Source organism: Zingiber officinale, chromosome 5B, assembly GCF_018446385.1.
Source record: "Zingiber officinale cultivar Zhangliang chromosome 5B, Zo_v1.1, whole genome shotgun sequence".
In the NCBI taxonomy this organism is placed as follows: Eukaryota; Viridiplantae; Streptophyta; class Magnoliopsida; order Zingiberales; family Zingiberaceae; genus Zingiber; species Zingiber officinale.
This window is the reverse complement of record NC_055995.1, coordinates 43,327,574-43,339,905: the sequence shown is the minus strand read 5'-3', so window position 1 is coordinate 43,339,905 and position 12,332 is coordinate 43,327,574. Positions and strand designations below refer to the sequence as shown.

At 37.3% G+C, this 12,332-nt stretch overlaps 1 long non-coding RNA gene across 1 annotated transcript; it reads left to right on the top strand.

The window, feature by feature from the left end:
* The first annotated feature begins 635 nt into the window (after positions 1–635).
* On the top strand, positions 636–11,780 carry LOC121984382. The gene is made up of 3 exons (XR_006112869.1): positions 636–992; positions 1,121–1,374; positions 11,523–11,780. It is a non-coding gene; the product is annotated as an uncharacterized LOC121984382 (long non-coding RNA).
* The last annotated feature ends 552 nt before the right edge of the window (positions 11,781–12,332 follow it).

Here is a 12,332-nt window from a genome sequence, read left to right as displayed (position 1 = left end):
AATAATTTTTAAAACAATAATTTTAAAATAATTTCTGAAATAATTTTTATAGAATTTTTTAAAATAATTTTTAAAATGATTTTGTAAAAGAATTTTAAAGATGACTTTTTAAAATTATTTTTAAAAGGGTTTTTAAAATGTTTTTTAAAGAAATTTAAAAAAAATTAAAAGATTTTTTAAAAATAATTTTAAAAATGATTTTAAAAATATTTTTTAAATGATTTTTTAAAATAACTTTTAAAATTATTTTTTAAAAGAATTTTTAAAATAAAATTTTAAAATAAATTTTTAAAATGATTTTCAAAATAAATTTTTAAAATGATTTTTAAAAGATTTTTTTTAAAATCAATTTTTAAAATGATTTTTAAAATCAATTTTAAAAATGATTTTTAAAATATTTTTTAAAATGCTTTTTTAAAGAAATTTTTAAAATGATTTTTAAAATGTGTGTTTTATAGATTTTTTAAAATGTTTCTTAAATATTTTAATAATACATTAATTAACTTTATGTTTTAGTCAATTATAATATTATAAGATATCGTAAATTAAATAATAAGTGTTATTGAAGTAATATCCTTATAGAATTTTCTAGGAATAAAAAATATATATGTTAAGTTATGCCCTAAATCATTTCGTTGATTCCCTCCTCGCTCTCCCTCTCGCACCGATCCCTTTCCTTTCTCCTCATCTTCGCCGGCGTCACTCCATTGCTATTCACTCCCTCTCCCGAGCCCTCTTCTCCTCAGCCAGCGATGCCTTGCAATCCCGAAGCTGCAGCGTCACCTCTCATCTTCCACACGGCACTGATTGATGGGCTCTCGTTAAAACTCACCGACCCTGGTGCCGCTCCGCTAGATCGTCACGCTACCGCCTTCCCATACCTAGCCACGGACGCCAAGCACTCGCCGAAAGCACCTGAGCTTCCTTTTCGACCATGCCCTAGATCTCTCTAGTTGACCGCTGACGATTCACCTGGAGTCGGCATTCTACAGGTATGAGCAGGGGCACGTTGTGGTGCCCTAGATCCATACCTTTAGCTTACTTCTCCTTCGCATTCATCAGTTATAGGAATTTCTTCTTTCCCCCACACCATGAGCTATCATCCTTGTATTTGTGCTAGATCTATCCTTTGACATCATTACAGTGCCACGGGGACGAGGGGAACAATTCTTGGTGCGCCTGAGAATGCCAACCGGATTCAATTTTAGGGAGAAGAGCACGACATTGTGACACCAGAGGTTTCCTACTTCCGGTAGCAACTTCACAAATGGCATTTTGGATCTTTCTCGAGCGACTGTGGGTTTGAGTGGAGAGCTCCCTCTTCATCATAGCAACCTCTGGTTCTTTCGCCAAGCGATTGCGGATCTGATTTAGGTAAGATGTGCTATGGATTGATTACCTTATGTATTGGATTAAATTAAGGGATCAATTGAGATGTTGGGTGGCTAATTTAAGTTTATTGCGACTGATTATGAAATTAGAATTGATTATAGAATGAAGATTAGAAGTTAATTTGATTATACGGGCAAGAAGAGTTGATTAATTAATAAGAGATTAATTGATTCATGATGCCTAGTTGATTTAAGACATGGATTAAATGATGTGTTGATTTGGGTGAGTTTTGGAGATGAATCATGTATAAACCTAATTTAATTAGGGTGTAGTATGGTTAAGGTTAATTGGGTGATTAATCCATAATCATGTTCAATTGGAGTTACTCTAATTAGGTGGGAGAGTTATTTTATGAGATACGAAAAAATTAAATAATAAGTGGTAATGGAGAAATAACCTTATTGGATATTTTAGGAATTTTTAGAAATTTTTCAGAATTTAAACGGAGTCTGTATGACTTGTTTTGAGGGGATGAATCAGTTGGGCTAGGAGGAAGCCTGTTCAGAATTTCCATTTATTTAGAAGTTGATTAAGTAATTAAGTTAGGGTTTAATTATATTAAACCTAAGTGTTATTATAAGATTTCCTTTTCTACTCATTTTTGCCGACCAAGACACCCGGTCTCTTCTACCCAAGCCTTACCTCGAGCCATCGCCGACCCACCTCTTCTCCTCCTGATCCGTCGCCGCCACCACTCAATCGTCGACACCGGCTAATACAGCACCGATGGTCGGAGCACAACATGAAGTTCAAGCGGCGACATAGCAGTCGCCGTCCGACCGCGAGATACCGACTCTCCACTCCTCGCCCCAAGCTTTCGATCATGCCCTAGAGCCGCTGTCGAGCCGCCCCCTTCTGATCTCCTTGGCGATGTCATCGCCCACATGTCACTGCTCTTTTTGTCGGTGTGGTGCTACGGCTATAGTCACTAGTGAACGATCACGACCAATATTTCAGCCACTTAAGTTCTCCCTCTTCCTGAACCATCACTGTGGCACCATCTCGTTGCGCCATGCCCTAAAGTCCCTATGGTACTTTCTTTATATTCAGGGAGGAATGATCATCATAGACATCCACTTCTCTTCGAATTCGAAGAGACCTCTATTTCCATCACAGCAGCATACAGATTATGTTCTAGAGAGATTTCAGATTTGATTAGGGGTAAGTTGTCCTGATTATAGGGTGTTCATGGTGGAATTAAGTCTACTTCTCAATTGTGGCTGTGATGATTGTGATGTAGGGTGCTTGTTTAGAGATCATCGATTATATCTAGCTCCAGCCATGTTTTCTAGCAGCGGGTACTCCGCCGATGAGTTAACAGCAGAGTACACTAATTTGAGTAAGGTTGGTTAGTCCATTTCCTTATCATGTTTAGTAGTTAATACAATGGATTGAATGGATGGTTTCGGTGAGTGTGGATGATTATCAGATTGGGGTGAGTTTTAGTGATGATTCATGTTTAAAGCTGATCTAATTAGGTTGTAGTATGATTAAGGTTAATTGGAGGATTACTCAAAGATCATGTTCATTATAAGATACCCTAATTAGATTGGGGATTTTATTTAGCTATTTGCTACATATGTGATTAGCTAAATACATTATGTGATTGCAAGATTTTGTTTTCGGACGAGCGTCTCGACGTTGGATTGTTTAACACGATCTACAGATAAAGGCGGGTATTTCTTCCTTAGACTCTTTAATTCTTTGAACTTAGTGAATGATTATTTTTGATTGATGGATTAGGTTGCTTTATATTAAATCAGTACGTTTGCTGCTATCCTGCTTAATACTTATGCTTGACCCTTGAGATGATCTATTTACTTCACATAGAGTCTTGACTTTTGAATATCTAGACTCTATTGTGTGTACACATGTAGAGTATGTATTATAGGGGATATTTTGTTGACTGAGTTAACATGCTGATTATGCATTTGATGTTGAGTTACACATGATTGGTATGTGTTGTAGGAGTCACCTAGTTGATTGTCCATTTGCATATTGTATGTGTACACATTTCCGGTGTTTGCTATTGGAGGAACCATGTTGATTGTATCTATATTGTGTGTACACGTGTCTGATATGTACTATTAGAGGAATTATGTTAATAATGTCTATGTTAATGATCTTATGTGACTGGTGTGATTTGACCTATGTTATGCCCCAGAGGAGTCCCTGCCCGGAAAACGGATAACATCTCCCTTGTAATTGTGATAATATGAATCATGAATACAACCACAAGAATTCTCACAAGCTATAATCATCAGCCCACATGGCTGGAACATACACAACCACGTAATTATATACACAGCTCAATCGGCTGGAATAATAAGATCACAACCACGTAGTTATATAATAAATAGCTCACACGACTATACTAAAAACACAGCGAAAAATAATAGGAAACCCCATAAACTAAAATAACACATTGCTAGTTGGCTAGGCTTTACATAACAACCATCAATATCATCAAAATTAGCCACAAGGGCAAACACCAAATCCACGACAAAATTATTACAGTACCAAGTATATGAACTAAAGGAAAACTATAAAAACGTAAAGCAAAGTAAACGCGAAATAAAGATCGGCTTCTGATGTGACATGGGATCGGCAGACATGCATACTCCAAGCGACTCCATAACATCTACCTACTACCTGAGGAAAAAAATAATACACAAATGCGGTGGTGAGTGCGGGTCACTCAGCGGGTAATAGATAAGATAGTGCATGGTCTATATAAAATATGGAGATCAAAATATACAGTGTCAGTAGGGAAATAAGAACATGATCATATATGACATAATCAATACATCTAAACATAACTAACATAATGAATACACATACCCAATCAGGATCTAACACATAAGGCCAAGATCGAAAATGACATAATAAATGCACATACCCGAATCAGTTGAACACACATGATGAAATAAACGATGAACTCACCAGAGATCAGTAACAGGTCTGCTAGGAACACCTGACCAATATAACTGGTGACATATACATGTATAATAAATGACATGTAAGCAGCATAACAACCATATGCAACAATCATAGCTCAAAAAAGTGCAACATATCACAATCACATGTAGATAGGATCTACTGGATATGTATACAAATATATCTCTACAGATGCACCGCGCATCATATACAAATGTCATGGTCACCCCCGCCACCTCTCAAGACACCATGACCCCTGTATAGCCGAGAGCCTTGGGTATGTGACAGTTGTACTATCCTCTGGATACCACAATAGAGTGGTCAAGGTGGACAGTTCACTATGTAGCTATCTAGCTACATAGCATCAGGGTCCCTGACTACTCACATCTCTAGCCCCCTGACTACTGTAACCTCCATATACCACTACTCATGAGTGACAGAGGCTGATAGAGTATAACACTGAGCAGCCAAGTGAGCATGACAGGACTAGTTCCACTACTAGCTACCACTATCCCACAGTGGTCGAATGGGTATCTAACATGATTGACAACTAGCTCATACCGAAAGGGAGCAATGATCGAAGAACCAACCCATACAACATGGGAGCAATGGTCATCAGCATGCATATGTATATATGACTGTCAACTAGCTCATACCACAAGGGAGTAATGGTCGTCAGCATACAGTGCAATGATGAACATGATGTAGTAATCATGATACTGACATAATATGACACAATCATCATCAATGCAACACCTCAATCCACATAAGTAACTCCAGTAGAACACATCATACACGTACCCCCTCTACAACATATAAATTCACGATCAACATGATAACACCTTGACAGAAACTACACATGTGTGTACTCATTATCATATGTATAATCAACATGTTATCTCAGTCAACAAAATATCCCCTACTATATATACTCTATATGTAAATATATAACTTATAGATATTCAAAAGCTAAGACTGTATCTAAAATAAATAAATCATCTTAAAGGTCAAGTACAAGTATCAAGTAGGATAACAATATGGATAGATTTAAGGTAAAGCAACATAATCCATCAATCCAAATACAATCATGCACTAAGATCAAAGAAGTAAAGAGGCCAAGGAAGAAATACCCGCCTTTATATAACACATCTCTGAAAGAATCCCCCACCTCTACGTCACGATGCTCGTCACTGATCAAGATCCTGTGTCATATATATAATGTATCAAATTATATATACTACAAATAAATGAATCACATACCAAAAGAAATAGCTAACTCTAGCTTAAGCCATTCATCTTCTTGGTTCCCCTTAGATCCTTGATTACCCATAAACCTTCCATAATTGCTTAGAACAATACAACCCTAGACATTCCATAATAAATTCTAGATTAAGTTTAAATATGATTCACCTCTCAACTTCACCCAAACACAATAGTTCTAGTACAACACCTAATATCTATATAGTTTCAATAATCCATCCACATACTTCTATGTGATCTAAGCAAGACATAATTCAATAACTCATTGGTGTTCCTGATTGAACATATCAATCGTAGGAAATTTAAAAGAAAATCACTAATGAAAACTCACCCTGATATGCAGAAAGCGATCAGATGCATAAACCTCAACAATATATTGTTTTGTTGATACCAAAACTAATAGTAAATCATCCACTTCCAATGATCAATCCAGATCCTAATCATAGAGCATTTAGGTCTATAAAATCCTGGCAATCAGAAACAAAACTTACCCTAGTTGACCACCTCCCCAACTTGGATCTCTAATAGAAGTATGCACCGATGAGATCAGTGACCTGCTCAGCAAGATTCCGACAACACGCTATTTGGATGCCTCCCATTAGTCCCGCTTGAAGAAGAACATTACAACTGGAAATAAATAAGCAAAATCTATGAATTCTCAAGGTCTTTCGACGAAGTGTACCTTGGTTAGTCGCCTCCCGATGGTGGCGCCTGACTCGAATCCTACTTGTAGGGGTACGAGTCGCAACTTCAAGAATGAATTGACGAGAAAGATCATCGCTGGTTGATCTACTGGAAACAACACAAGCAGAGAAAATGATGGCACCCTAGAGCGTAGTACCGTCGATAATCAAACCCAAGGAATTGCCAGAAGAAGTGACAATTTAGCAGGCAATAGGTTGAACGACGTTGACACTATTGAGATCTAGCGGCGACACCTCGGATGACGTGGTGAGGGAGAGTTCGAGAGTGAAGGAGTGTTGCCGACGATGGAAAGGAAGATGAGAGCCTTGCCATTGCAGCTTGCGGGAATCAAAAAAAGAGGAGGATCCCTCACTCTTGAAGCTCCAAGGGTAGACCCACGCCGATGATGTCGAGGGAAGAAGAAGAGGAATCAGAGATTGCAATGTGCAGGGAGGAAGAAAAGGGGATCGCGGAGGAAGAGGAGAGGAAATGACGTTTAAAAGCTTGGTTACTGTAGCGATATTTTATACTTAGGGTTAATTTGATTAAACCCTAAGTTAACTCCTCAATCAACTCCTACTTAATGGTTATCCCAAACAGGCCTCCTCTGAGACAAATCAGTTCATCCCCTTAAACGTATCATACGGAGTCCGTTTAAATCCCAAAAATTTCTAAAATTTTCTGAAATAATTTCTTAAAATTACTTCTCTAATAATTCTTATTATTTAATTAATATTTATTAGCATATCTCATAGCCTATGCTTCACACATGACATTTGTTATACAAGTATATGCTATCGGTTATATTGCTCAGGTGTTAGAGCAGGTTTGTTGATGATCTCTGGTGAGTTTATTGTATATTACACCATGTGTATTTGACTGATTCGGGTATGTGCAGTTATTATATCATTTATTATCTTGACCTTATATGTTAGTATCAGATTGGGTAGGTTCATTTACTATGACATTATGATCATGATATTGTGTGTTGGATCCAGATTGAGTATGTATATTCATTATGTCAATTTATGATCATGTTTTTATTTCCCTGATGAGACTGTATACTTTGATCTCCATGTTTTATGTAGACCATGCACTATCTTGTCTATTACCCACTAAGTGACTCGCACTTACCACCGCATTTGTGTATTGTCTTTTTCCTCAAGTAGCAGGTAGATGATTGTGGTGTAACTTGGAGTATTCTGTCTGCCGGTCCCATGTCACATCCGAGTATGATTTTGGGTTTTGCTTCTTACTTTACTTGCTTTACGAATTTGTGAGCTTGACATTGTATTACTTCGATTTTGTTTTGAGTTTTGCTATGTTGGTATCTTGTATTTGTCTTGTTGTGGTTGTGTGTAAAGCCTAGTCAGCTAGCCATTTGATGTTCTTGATTTATGGGGTTTTCTTTAGTTTTCTGCTGTGTTTTTAGTACAGCCGTGTGAGTTGTTTATTATACAACTGCGTGGTTGTGATTATTTTATTCCAGCCGAGTGTGTTGTGTATATAACTGCGTGATTATGTATGTTCTAGCCGTGTGGGCTAGTAATATAGCTTCTGAGTAGCTGTATGACATTGTATATATGATTCATATTGTCATTATTACAGGGGAGATACTATCCGTTTGTCGGCTAAGGATTCCTCTGGGGTGTGACATATTTAGTTATTTACTTCATTTGTTATTAGCTAAAATATACATTATATAATGTAAATGCAGGACTTTACTTTGGGATGAGTGTCTCAATGTGGGATTGTTTATCATGTTCAACAAATAAAGGCGGACATTTCTTCCTAGGCCTTTTTAGTTCTTTAAACTTAGTGCATAGTTATTTTGTTTGATGGATTAGGTTGCTTTACCTTAAATCTATTTGTTTGATATCCTGCTTGAGACTTATTTGCTTGACTTTAGAGATAATCTAGTTATTTCCTATACATTCTTGGCTTTTGGATATCTATACTCTGTTGTGTATATACATGTAGAGTATGTATTGTAAGGGATGTCTTGTTGACTGAGTTAACATGTTGATTATGTTGAGTGTACACATGTTTAGTATATACTATAGAAGTTAGCTTGTTGACTATTCATTTGTATGATGGGTGAGTCACATGTCTGGTATGACTATTGGAGGTTTCTTATTGATTATACCTATATGGTTGTGTGTACATATGTCTGATATGTACTATTAGATGAATCATGTTGATAGTACCTATGTTAGTGATCTTGTGTGGCTGGTGTGATATTGGAGATATCATGTTGATTACACCTATATTGTAGGGTGCATACGTGTATGTTGTGTACATGTTTGGTGTTGCCACTTATTATGTTTGTTGTTTAGTAGACACCAGTTGGATCTACCCATACCTATAGATATAGGTGTTAGATGGATCATTGTACTGGAGCTATTTATGATGATTGGGAGGTTGCTTTGATGATGATCGTGTCAGTTACTACATCATGTTCATCATTGCACTGCATGCTGATGACCATTTGCTCCCTTATGGTATCAGCTAGTCCCCAATCATATATATTCATGTTGATGACTACTTGCTCTCCTTTGGTATAAGCTAGTCATCAGACATGTTAGCTGCCCATTCGATCACTGTGGGAGAGTGGTAGCTAGGACTAGAGCTAGTCCTATTATGCTCACTTGGCTGCTCAATGTTATACTCTATCCACCTTGGCCACTCGAGAGTAGTGGGTCTAAGGGTACAGTAGTCAGGGGGCTAGAGACGTGAGTAGTTAAAGACCCTGATGCTATGTAGCTTGATAGATACTTAGCGAACTGTCCACTTCGACCACTCTATTGTCGATCTGGAGGGTAGTACAATTGTCACAGATCCAAACCTCTCGTCCATACAGGGGTCGTGGTGTTTTGAGGGGTAGCGGGGGTGACCATATGACATGCATGTGCATTTACATATGATGTGTTGGCATTGAAAATTCTGTTCTGTGTAATTCCCCTGTACAAAAATTTTGTATGAGCACAGAACCTTTCCTAGCAACCCACATGTCCGATCAGACATGTGTTTGATCAATCAAGAAAGATCTTAATTGATCAAAGCGCACCTTGATCGAAGCACAAGATCGCTGGTCTCTTGTGTTGGTATTCAAATCGATATCCAGAGTCGACACAAAGAGAAGCAAAGCCAATTACGCAGCGGAATTAAAGAACTAGTTGTACCTTTCTTCGTAGCTAAAGACCTCTTGATCTTCTACCATATTCCTCTCCTCTTCTTGGGCGTCGTGTGGGCGACGATCTACCAAGACAACACCCGAACCTCTTCTTCCTTTCCAAGCCGCCTACCACCAAAGAATACAAAGCAAAAGGGGTACCTCCTTCTTCTTCTTTTCCTCCAAATCGGCAGCCACCTCGGTGCTTCTCTTCTTTTTCTTCTCCTCCAAGCCCCAGCCACCAAGGGGAGATGGGGCACCGGCCCTAGAGGGTAGAAAGGGAGGGAGAAAAGGATGGGGCGCTGGCCCTAGAGGAAAGAAAGGGAGGGGTTTTGGGCGCCGACCCTACAGGAAAGAAAAGGAGAGGGTTTTCAGTGTGGAGAAAAACTTATCACTTATTTTTTGGGGCATAACCTCCTATCCTTTTATAATCCTTGGTGCCAGATAAAAAAGGAGAAAAATTAACATATTTTTTTTAGAATTCTGTTGAGAGAAAAAAAATCTTCCTTTTTTTTTCTTTTATTGTGGTCATCCCCTTGCTTGGGCACCAAGCAACGCTTCGCTGGCCCTATGCTTGGGCAACAAGCAAGGCTTGGCTGGCCCTATGCTTGGGCAACAAGCAAGGCTTGGCCGGCCCCTTGCTTGGCCACCAAGCAAGGATATGGTCGACCCCTTTCTTGGGTAGGAAGCAAAATGAAAAACGGGTGAATGCGAGACTTTATAGAGGCTACAACATGGATCGAGAGGAGGAATTCGTTTGGCCTCCTGATGGACTTGAGCTTCCTGTTCGACCCGAACACCCAACTCAAGTTCATCAATAATAACTCATACCACTAAAGGGTCATTATTGAACTACCGTACTAATCCTATATTACAATATGGGCTCCTACTTATCATGAGTGTGTTAATCTCCCTGTGTTTAAGATATTGTATGTCCATCAATTAAATGAGTTATTGACAACTCACTTAATTAACATCTAACTCCAAGAGTAGTACCACTCAACTTTATTATCATGTCGGAATAAGTCCACCTTCGGGTTTACATGATAATCCTTATGAGCTCCTCAAGGGGGCATCATTAATCTAAATAAATAGGACACAGTTTCCTTTTATAATAAAAAACACACCATATAAATGGTATTATCTCCTAACTTATCAGGCCTATTGATTTAAGGAATAAATCTCACCCATTGATAAGTTAAAGAAATAAATACTAAGTATATATATTTATTATTATATCGGGATTAAGAGTACGCACATCCATAATAATAGAGGTTCTGTTCTTTTATGCAGTCAGTATAAATCGAAAAATCTCAAATGGTCATGTTCAATACACACATAGTGTACTAGTGTAATTTTATAGCCAAGACAAATTAATACCAAGTTACACTACAACCGTTCCAATGGTCTGTCCCTATCCATCTTGGTTGTGAGCTACTATTTATAATTTATAAGGAACCGATAACATGATCTTCTGTATGGCACCACACACTATGTTATCTATAATATAAATTAAATGGACAACTGCATCGACATATATATAAATATAAAATGTAGACATTTGACCAAAGTGATTCTCATTTAAAAATATCTCAAAAACAGATGTTCATACAAAAGCTAGACTTATAGTATACATCCCAACATGATGCGCAGTGCATCTATGGAGATATATCTACATACATATCTTGTAGTTACTAGCTACATGTGATTGTGATATGTTGCACTTGTTTGAGCTATGATTGTTGTATATAGTTGTCATACTTCATACATGTCATTTATTATACATGTATATGCTGTCGGTTATATTGCCCAGGTGTTACAAGCAAGTCTGTTGCTGATCCCTGGTGAGTTTACAAATCATTATATCATATATGTCAATTCCAGATTGGGTATATGTATTTATTATGTCAATTATGGTTATGTGCATTGATTATGTCGTATATAAACATGTTCTTATTCCCTGCTGAGATTGTATACTTTGATCTCCGTGTTTTATATAGACCATGCACTATCTTGTCTATTACCCGCTGAGTGACCCGCACTCACCACCATATTTCATGTATTATCTTTTCCTCAGGTAGCAGGTAGATGATTATGGAGTCGCTTGGAGTATCATGTCTGTCGGTACCACGTTACATCCGAGGATGGTTTTGGGTTTTGTTTCTTACTTTACATACTTTACGAATTTGTGAACTTGACATTATATAATTTGACTTTGTTTTAGAGTTTTGCTATGTGGTGTTATGTATTTGGTTTGTTGTATAAAGCCTAGCCAGCTAGCAGTCTGTCGTTTTTGGTTTATGGGCATTCCTTTTATTTTCCACTATGTTTTTAGTACAGCAGTGTTGGTTGTTTATTATACAACTACATGGTTGTGATAATTTTATTCCAACTGAGTGGGTTGTGCATATAACTACGTGGTTGTGTATGTTCCAACTATGTGGGTTGTTGATTATAGCTTGTGAGTAGCATTATGGTATTATATACATGTATCATTTGCCACTGTTATAAGGGAGATGCTGTCTGTTTGTATGGCAGAGACTCCTCTAGGGAGTGACAAATGTTAGGTTTAAGGTTTAATTAAATTTATTTTATTTTAATTTAACTTTATTTTAATTTAATTGGTTTTAATTTAATCCTTATTCATCTCACCCGATCTATATTTTTAATCAGTGAATCTTATAATTTTGTAAGATGAGTTTGGTTGAATTTTAGGGTTTTGTTTAACTTGTGTTAGATTCAAGTTTAGCTTTGGATTAAACAAACATACATTCTTTGGATAAATTTCTAAGCTGTGGTGAGTCACTTGGATATCATTAGAGTAACTATGCCTTTGAAAATTTTCAAATAGACCTATCCATTGAACTTAATATAAAACTTTGGTCTA